The following is a 10,348-nucleotide window of genomic DNA, read 5'->3' on the forward strand; positions in this document are numbered from 1 at the left end:
TCATTTTGGGTTGCAACATTGAGGTTTGTGCACCACCTGTAAGACCCAAAGAACATGGGTTGCTTATAACTTCACCAGCAATACAACACCTGAAGCATAACCGCTCCTTCAGCTCACCAATCACCGCCCACCTTGGCCGAGTCAGCTCCAGTGCCCATATCCCACGGTCCTCCTCCCTTTACACCTTCAAATAAAAAAAAAAATACAGTAGTGTAGTCATATAGCCACCAGTCACATCTTCCCTCTAATACCACCCATCAATCCTCCTTCTTTTAGTGCTCTGCTCATCCCTCTACATCTGCAAAAACAATATTGAATGAGTCAGCCGGATGCAGAGCGATAGCTTAACAATTGCAGAAGACTTGTTTCCATGCAGGAATACTATCTAGAATCCAACTATGCTTCCTGCCATTAAACAAATTTTATAACTCAAACATTAAGTCATACCCATGCAAGCCTTAATGCCTTTGAGATTCAATTTCCTTCACTAACCCTGCACAGCACCTCACACATGGCTCAGCTCATCCCCATAAAACGTTATCAAAAGAGCTGTCCATGCAGCCTGCCAACAGCTACTGAGTCTGAGATGACTGTACAGCCTTTGCCTCAACAGTCTAGGCATATCAACATATTAACCATAGACTCTTATGGCTATTCCACCTACCCCCGACTCTACACCCCCAGGCATAGCAGCTCCAAGCCACACACACACACGCACAGACCAACACTACATGGAACCCTACAAAAAATGCACCTCAAAGAGGAGAGAAAACTCTCAGCAAGAAGAATGACACCCAGATAGAAGATACTGTCGGGCAAGACGACCTGTGGGACCATAACGGTGACGTGAGGAGGCTCTGTGGCAACCCCAGAAAAAGGAGTAGAACCTCACGGCCCGTGACAAGAAGATACTCTCAAAACTGAGAGGATGGATGTGCAAGAAGCCTGGCCTCAAGGCCTAAGAACCTAAGGATGCAGGGAAGAAATCCCAGTCCGTGAAAATGGACAGCTGGAGAGCAGAGCTGCTCACGCAGCCAGGAAGGATGCTGCAAAAGATGACCATCCGGAAAGTTTGAGACACGAGACTTATCCACACTTTCAGCTTGTAATGCAAGAAAAGAAGTGCCTATCAGGTGCTATGCTGATGAGTGAAGGCATTCAAGGCCTTAGGGATGGCACCCATGCCCCTCAAGCGCAAAGAGCAATGAGGACATCGAGACCTGAGGAAGGCCTAAGACACAGAAGACAGACCACACAAACTACACAACAGACAGGCTGGAACTGCCCTGCCCAGCATCATAGTGAAGAGTGGCCAGCTCCCTTTATCTGCCCAAAGCAGACTGTTCCTGGACAGCCCCCTGCCCTACACTACCTTTAAAACCCCTTCATGCAATTGCCAACCTTGTCCACTAAGCCTTATCCACTAGCTCCCCCTGATTCCTCTCCAGCACCAGTGCCTCAAAACTTAGCTTTCAGATGGCCAGGAGACGGAATCCATCCTCAACATGGAAAACCAGTCAGCCCACTGGATTAATCTTGCAGTCGCCAGGTTCCTCTTCATCACCTGCAAAAAACAAACACCAATGCATGCACAACAATGCCATCAGTCAGCATCACATCAGTCAACATGGACCTTTCCCCCAACATCCCTCACCTCAGACATGCTGTGGCATTCCGCTCACCTGCTCCACGCTGATTCTAGTATCAGAGGCTGCAGCTGTCATCGCTTGTGGCGCATATGGTACCAAGAGACACGAAAGCACCTGTCCTGTGCTCCTCCTTTCTGCTACTCAGCTCACCTCAAACACTCATCCAGTTCCAAAGGCAGCCCGCTCAGCACCTGCAAGATCAGGGAGAAGCATCATGGAGAAGATTCACAGAGTTGCTATGTAATACTTTGCTACGAGATGCCAACCCGGCCCACAATTGCCTCACCTTCTCAGGCCCCTTGTCAGCACACAGCAGCAGCACCCCTCCAAGTCTGCATGCAGCACCTGCAGAAACCCAAGCAAAAAGGCACATGCTGAGATACTGCCCGAAACTGCAGCCTGCCCACACCAATTCGTGTCTCACACTCCTTTACCTTGACAGCCCTCCCACCTGGCCTCTGTCAGCTTTGGTTGCCACATTGATGTTTGTGCACCACCTGTAGACCCAAACAACATGCATTGCTTATAACTTCACCAGCAATACAACACCTGAAAAATAACCGCTAATTCAGCCCACCAATCACCACTCACCCGCTCGCCTTACCCAAGTCAGCTCCGGTGCCTATATCCCACATTGCTTTTCACTTTGTCCCTTCAAATTAAAAAAAAAAACACCACTGTAATGTAATCATATAGCCACCAGTCACATCTTCCCTCTAATACCACACACCAACCCATCTAGTTACAGCACTCTGCTCCGCTCTCCTCTGTCGCCCTGTGGTGCGCAGCTCGTCCCTCTGCATCTGCCAAAAACATAATGATCGAACAAGTCACAGGGTTGCAGAGCAATAGCTTAACAATTCCAGAGGACCTGTTTCCTGTTAAGAACACCATCTAGAATCCAAACAAACATACATCCTGCTGTTAAAAAAAAAAACAAACCCAACCGACAATGTTGAAGCCCCACACATACAACACCTTTGAGATTCAATCTGTTTCACTACCCCTGAACAGCCCCTCCGACACAACCCTGCTCATCCCCATAAAAGCTATTGAAAAAGCTGACCAAGCAGCCTGCCGATGGCTACTTGATCTGAGATGACTGCACAACCTTGGCCTCAACAGTCTAGGCATATCTACATATTAGCCATAGACTCTTGTTGCTATTCCACCTACCCCTGACTCTACACCCACGGGCAGGGCGGCTCCAAGCCAAACGCACACACGCACAGACCGACAGCACACGGAATGCTACAGACAACATGCCTCAAAGGCGAGAGAAAACTCTTGGCAAGAATGACAACACCCGGACAGAAGACGCCATCAGGCGAGACGACCCGCAGGACCATGACGGTGATGTGAGGAGGCTCTATGGCAACCCCAGAGAAAGAGTATAACGTCGTGGCCCGTGACAAAAAGTTGCTCTCAAAACTGATAAGATGTACATGCAAGAAGCCTGGCCTCAAGACCTAAGAGCGTAAGGATGCGGGGAAGAAATCCCAGTTCGCAAAAAAAGTGGATGGCTAGAGAGCAGAGCCGCTCAAGCAGCTGGGTAGGATGCCACAGAAGAGGACCATCGGGAAACTTCCCAGATGGGAGACGAATCCGCGCTTTAAGCTAGTAATGCAAGAAAACAGGCACCTGATTGTCACTATGCTGATGAGTACAGGCGTTCGAGACGCTCAGGATGGTGCCCAGGCACGTGCCGTGCTCCTCGAGCGCAAAGAGTAACATGGACACCAAGACCCGAAGAAGGCCTAAGGCGCAGAAGACAGACCACACAAACTACACAACAACAGACACAGGCTGGAACTGCCCTGCCTGGCCCACGCTAGTGTCATGCTGAAGAGTAGCTGTCTCCCTTTAACTGCCTGAAGCAGACTGTTCCTGGACAGCTCTCTGCCCTACACTGTCCTTAAAACCCCTTCATGCAATTGCCAACCCAGTCCCCTCCCTCACCCAGCGCCAGTGGCCCAACTTAGCTTTCAGACGGCCAGGAGTATCGATCCGTCCTCAACAAGGAAAACCACAATCATCCCACTGGATTAATCCTGCAGTCACCAGGTTCCTCTTCAGTATCTGAAAAAAAAACACCAAACAAACAAAAATCAATGCATGCACAACAGTGCCGTCAGTCAGCATCACGTCGGCCAACATCAACCTTCCCACAACACCCGCCACCTCAGATGCGTGTGGCATTCCACTCACCTGCTCTGTGCTGATTCCAGAGTCAGACGATGCGGCTGTAGTCGCTTATGATGCCTAGGGTACCAAAAGACACAAAATTACCGTTGCACTTGCCAGAAATCACCAGCCCCATGCTCCTCCTCTCTATTACCCAGCTCACCTCAAACGCTCAGCCAATTCCAAAGGCAGCCCCCACAGAACCTGCAAAACCAGAGAGAAACACTTTGCTGACTTGCCATATAATACTTTGCTATTAGACGCCAGCCCGGCCCACAACCGCCTCGCCTTCTTGGACCGCTCGTCAGCACACGGTGTCACCCCTCCGAGCCCATGTGCGGCGCCTGCAAAAACACAAGCTAGAAGGCACATGCCGAGATACTGCTGGAAACCGCAGCCCATGCCGATCTCTGTGTCTTCCGCTCCTTTACCTGGACAGCTCGCCCATCCAGCCTCTGTCAGCTTGGGTTGCCACCCTGAGGTTTCTGCACTGCATGCGAGACGCAAACAACACAGATTGCTTATAATTACATCAGGAATAGAACACCTGAAGAATAACTGCTACTTCAGCTCACCAACCGCTGCTCACCTTGCCCAAGTAAGCTCCGGTGCCTATATCCCATGTTGCTCCTCGCTTCGCACCTTCCAATTAAAAAAAAACTTTACTGTAATGTGGTCATATAGCCACCAGTCACATCTTCCTCCTAAAACCACACGCCAACCCACCTCGTTACAGCGCTCCGCTCTTCCATCACCCTTGGGTGTGCAGCTTGTCCCTCTGCATCTGCAAAACCAATATCATCAAACAAGTAACCCAGATGCACAGTGATAGCTTAACAATTCCAGAGGACTTGTTTCCTGTTAGGAATACCATCTAGAATCAAACTACAGCCTGCCATTAAACGAAAGATATAAATCAAACATTAAGCCCTATGCATACAAGCCTTAACACCTTGGAGGTTCCATCTGCTCAACTACCACTATAGCTCACTCTCCCACACAGCTCCAGTCATCCCCTCTGCACCTGCAAAACACTACAGAAATTGCTTTCCTCACCTGCTGCTGACAGCTACTCAGTCAAGATGACTGCACAACCTTTGCCTCGATAGTCTAGGCATATCAACATATTAACCGTAGACTCTTATCGCTGTTCTAACTACCCCTGACTCTACACCCACGGGCAGGGCGGCTCCAAGCCAAACGCACACACACACAGACCGACACTACACGGAACGTTACAAACAACACACCTCAAAGGTAAGAGAAAACTCTCGGCGAGAAGAATGACACCCAGACGGAAGATGTTGTCAGGCAAGACTACCCATCTCACGGTGACGTGAGGAGGCTCTACGGCAACCCCAGAGAAAGAGTAGAACGTCGTGACCCATGACAAGAAGTTACTCTCAAAACTGAGAAGACGTACACACAATAAGCCTGGCTTCGAGACCCAAGAAAGGTAAGGATGGAGGGAAATGATCCCAGTCAGCAAAAATGGACAACTATACAGTAGAGGTGCTCACACAGCCAGGAAGAACACTGCAAAAGATGACCATCTGGAAAAATCCAGGATGCGAGAGCGATCCACGCTTTAAGCTAGGAACGCAAGAAAACAAGCACCCGATCGGCGCTACGGCGGTAAGTACAGGCATTCGAGGCCCTAGGAATAGCGCTCGAGACCTGAGGACGATCTAAGACACAGAAGACAGACCACACAAACTACACAACAGGCTAGAACTGCCCTGCCCGGCACATGCTGGTGTCATGCTGAAGAGTAACCCGCTCCCTTTACCCGCCCAAAGGAGACTGTTCCTGGACAGCCCTTTGCCCTACAGGAAATGTAAATCCCCATTCCTGCAATTGCCAACCTTGGCCCCTGCCCCCTCGCCAGTGCCAGTCCCTCAACTTAGCTTTCAGAGAACTGGGAGGTCTGAATCTATCCTTGACAAAAAACAACTCATCTGGCTGATACTTTCCTGCAGTTACCAGGTTCCTCTTCATCATCTGCAGAAAAGAAATACCCGCAACACCAGCAGTAAGCATCATGACAGTAGACGCCAACCTCTTCCACAACAACCTCATCCTCAGAAGCGCCGTGTTGTTCCGCTCACCTGCTCCACGTTGATGGCAGAGTCCGAGGCTGCGGCCGCTGTTATTTGTGGCACCTAAGATACCAAGAGACAAAATTACCATCGCACTTGTGCGAAATCACCGGTCCTGTGCTCCTCCTCTCTACTGCCCAGCTCACCTCAAATGCTCATCCAGTTCCAAAGGTGGCCTGCACGGCACCTACAAAACCAAAGACAAAAGCTTCATGGAGCTGCCGCAGGATACTTTCCTCTCGGACACTGACTGGGCTGACGCTCGCCTCACCTTCTCAGACCACTTGTCGAGGTGCCGCTTTGCTCCTCGGACGCTATGTGCGTCACCTGCAAAAATCAAAGCAACAAAGCAAATAACGCATGCCTCACTTGACTATCCTGCTTATCCTAGACCCGTTACTTAACTGCAAGAATAACTCAAACCACCCACTGACATACAAAAATTACAGTTACTGCCAGATGACTCAAATATAAATAAAGACCGATTGGCCAAATGGTTAAAGAAGTACGGATAGCAAATGACCGTGGCTGGTGTAAGACAGACTCTTCCTTTATGGATAAATAACTCTGTGAGCTACAGCATGGAGAACCCCTCAGTAGACAGCATGCTCAAATGAGAACACTGACATATACGGGACAGTAGATTGGGCTGCCAGAAGCTACTTGCAGACAGAATGCTACTACTAGATAACATTCCACTATAAAGTCTTAAACCAAAACTGCATAGTAGTTACAGGAGAGCTGAGTGCAAACAGATGCCAAATATGACTTGATGGTCACAAAATCTAATGAAGACAGGCACCAAAAGTCTAATAGAGACCGCTCAGAGCCAAATGCTTGATGAGAGATGCTTCTTGCAAAAATATGAGCTCGATGAGGAAAAGCCAAAGGTGATGCGGACCGAGCTATTAAAATCTCAATACAGAAGTACGCATTACTTCAGGTGGCGGGATGGTTCTGCCAGGTTGGTCTGACCCAAGCACTGGGTTCTAACACCTGTCCAGTGGTATACGTGATACCTCACAGCCTCCCATCTAATAGACAGCTCCCCAGTCCAGGACCCTGTTATACATGTCCCAGCCCCCCTCAGCCCCATGATGAAAATCAAACAGTGAAAATAAGGACTCTGCTTCATCACCTTGGCCTCCGAAAAAAGCTTGCTTCCTCTGCTGATGGTCGACACCAATATCCTCTAGCTGTTCCTTGAATGTGGGCTGTACTGCCTTGGGTGCCTGTACTGTCAAAGGAAGAGAAAATAATTATGCTCTTTGAACATGCTCCATCATCCTCTTGTTCTTCAAGAAATCAAAAGAAAACTATCCCGATTGCTACATTATAGAAGTTTGTGCAGGAGATGGCTGAGGCCATCCCCATAAATGGAAAACTCTGCTATGGCCCTACTTTGCCTGTCAGCAACAGTGTCCACCATCGGGGTGCCACAAACCCCTTCATGAGTCGCTAAGAAAATCATACAATTAGTTAAAAACATCTGGCAAATAAGATATGACCTAAAACCATGTGTACCCCACCTTACCCCAAAACCAGTCAGACAGCTGGCTTCCTCCCACACAAAACTCAAATCTTCAACAAATAGACAGAACAGAACAACATTACATCAAACAGAACAAAATCCTTACCCTCTGACACGCTCCGAAAGGGATTAGTGCACCCACATAATATATACTCACACTACCCACCCACGTACCGGCTTCCTCAGGGTCAGCCCTGTAAAGATGGGAGGAAGCCCGACTCTACCTCCCCGGGTGCCCCGGCATGCCACACCCCTCTCTGCCACTCCCATTGAGCAAAAACACTGGTGATGATATCTGGCAAAAAAAGAAGAGCAAAGACAGTCACAGGGACCTGCATGTCAAAAAATGACCTGACTTAACCTGCAGGAATAAACAAAAGAAGTCCTACAAAAAAATTCTAACTAAAAAAACAGAAAATATTAAAAACCCATGAAGCTCAAAAAGACAGGACATTGTACCACACAGCAACCAAGACTGCTAGACAGATGAAGCCGTGAGGACAAGATGTCTGCCACAAAAACAGCTTGAGCCCAATTACCTATAAAGCCCTTTAGGGAATTACAGCAGCAGTCGGCCAATGGAAAAACCACGACGGTGTGATGTGGTGACTCAGAGATCTAAAATGGACACCCTTTCGCTACAGAAACTGATACTAAAACAAGAACAAGAGAACTGACGACTGACACTAGAGCAAACTTCATTGGATGCTTGAGGAAAAAGGCACAACTGGGAAAACAAAAAAAGCTTGTGTGTCCAGGACTGCAGTAAAGGAAACACCCTTGTCTGGAGATTCTTATGAGCACAAACACCACACATCTCCAAGAAATTCTAGGGAAGACAGCAACGCAAGCCTGTGCTGAAAATAAATGCCTAGCCAATACCACAAAGTAACAATGACATCCAGAAGGATGCAAAAAATAAGTAAGTAAAAGGTACAGAAGTAAAGACCTCAGAGTTCTGGAGGATATATTTTGATGTACCTTAACATACCTAATGCTTTCCGAGATGAGACTTCTCTGATGTTCAGCCCTCTATGTTGTAATGCGGAGGCCCGGATGGTTTACTCTGCATCTCCCGTGACTTTGTTGTATCTCCCATCAGCTGCAGACAGACTAAAACAGAACAGACCTCATCAACACCCAAATCCAACTGCAAAACCCACCTCAGTAAGGCTCGTGAACACACCTCCCTTTCCCAACCATCCCCTGGTCCCAGAATTTTAGAAACCCCTTCTCTTCTCCTCAACTGTCAGGGAAGGAACTCCACTCCTTCCTGACAGCTCCTGCTCTGTATTTGCACCCCTGAACCCCCTGTGTCAGCCGCTCCTCGGGAGCTGCTCTTCCCAGCTATGCCCAGTCTTCTGCAAGCACCTCCTGTCTTCCATCTTCCCACAGACTCTGACCTCTGCTACAGCCCCACAAAATAAGTGAAGTCCTGACGCTTATAATCTACGAGGGGCTGGCCGCAAGCTGCATTGGTTCTAGAGACAACATGATACTCTGTGGGCAATTGGGAAAGGCCATAAGCCGTTCCATACGCTGAAAGACACTATGTCTTATGTCCCTGCTACTTTCTTGAACAATGCTAGAACTCCATATGCAAATGCATACAAGATGCTCACCTCAACCCCTGCTAAATACTCTCACCATTGCTCCTATCAAGAGATGATGTCAACAGCTTCTGCAACATACAGCAAAGCTGGTGAAAAACAAGGTTCCATCTTCAATAAAGTCAGGAATTCTAAAACAATACAATGCACCTGGAATAAAATAAAAACCAAAACCATATTATTAAACCATCTTTCCACCTCTGAACACCAAATACAAACCTACTGACCTGGAAAAAAAACCCCAACACGTACAAGTGTACTTTCTTCTACACATGTAGCTGAACCTTGACTTGTCCTGAAGCCCTTAGCTTAAACAGACACCTCTGCTTCTCTAAATATCAAAACATGACTACCCAAATAGCTTAGACAGCTCAAAAGCTACCTCAAAAGTGGCAATCAGCTGAAGGAACAGCAGACCACCACCTCCAGAGAAGCCCAGCAGCAGAACGAGCTGCCTGAGGAGAGGCTGTACCTCATATACCCCAGGCCCCGCCCACCACCCTTCCCACAATCACCTGGCAAGGGGGAGGAGCGAACCACCAGAAGGGATAAAGGCAGCCAGAGGAGCAGCAGGGAGTTTTCTCACCTGCCTGAAGTTTACAGCATACAAAGCACCAAACAGAGGAAGCCCCCCTTACAGCAAACGACCATACCTGCTCTTTTACTACAACTGCATCTATTGCATCAGCAATGTGACCAGGTAGGGACTTAAACTTAATTTTTCTGGGGCGCAGATAGAAAAAGATAGATGTCATACTAAGCTATGCAGGAAAGTAGATCATTCAATGCAATAAAAATATCATTATTAAGAATTATGTGCTTTGGTTTCCTCTGAAATACCCAAAATGCTATGGGGTTAGACTTAATTTCTAGCAACACCATGCATGCTACCTAACTTTCAACATACCTGTATTCTGGATAGGACTGAACGACAAAGCAGAATTAGATCCTGTAAGAACCCCTTCTCAAAAATATCTCTAGATGCAAAGCAAATTATTTGATGTAAATCACCAACAATTCAGAGACCCCCCAGGGGCACCTAGAGACGCCCTGGAGCAAACCAAGAACCCCCAGAAGCACCCCAAGACCCTCAGGAGCATCCTGTGGGGACCCTCAGGAGCATCCTGTGGGCACCCAGGACACCCAGGAGCACCCCAAAAACACCAGAAGCACCCCATGAGCACCCAGAGATCCCCAGGGGATCCACGAGGGCACTCAAGAGACACAAGGACTCTCCAAAGACCCCCCAGGAGCACCCCATGGGCATCCAGAGAC

At 48.3% G+C, this 10,348-nt stretch overlaps 2 long non-coding RNA genes across 3 annotated transcripts; both read right to left on the reverse strand.

The window, feature by feature from the left end:
• Positions 1-3,023: 3,023 nt before the first annotated feature.
• Positions 3,024-4,620, reverse strand: LOC142077307 (uncharacterized). Its single transcript, XR_012671714.1, has 3 exons — positions 4,560-4,620; positions 4,423-4,475; positions 3,024-4,037 (listed from the first exon to the last, which is right to left on the reverse strand). It is a non-coding gene; the product is annotated as an uncharacterized LOC142077307 (long non-coding RNA).
• Positions 4,621-5,954: 1,334 nt separating this feature from the next.
• LOC142077309 (uncharacterized) lies at positions 5,955-7,104 on the reverse strand. Of its 2 annotated transcripts, XR_012671716.1 has the most exons (4): positions 7,058-7,104; positions 6,204-6,259; positions 6,079-6,119; positions 5,955-5,995 (listed from the first exon to the last, which is right to left on the reverse strand). It is a non-coding gene; the product is annotated as an uncharacterized LOC142077309 (long non-coding RNA). The 2 variants fall into 2 exon arrangements; XR_012671715.1 differs by lacking the exon at positions 7,058-7,104 and having other exon boundaries at positions 6,204-6,349.
• Positions 7,105-10,348: the final 3,244 nt, after the last annotated feature.

This window comes from Calonectris borealis, unplaced genomic scaffold (assembly GCF_964195595.1).
Source record: "Calonectris borealis unplaced genomic scaffold, bCalBor7.hap1.2 HAP1_SCAFFOLD_205, whole genome shotgun sequence".
Lineage (NCBI taxonomy): Eukaryota > Metazoa > Chordata > Aves > Procellariiformes > Procellariidae > Calonectris > Calonectris borealis.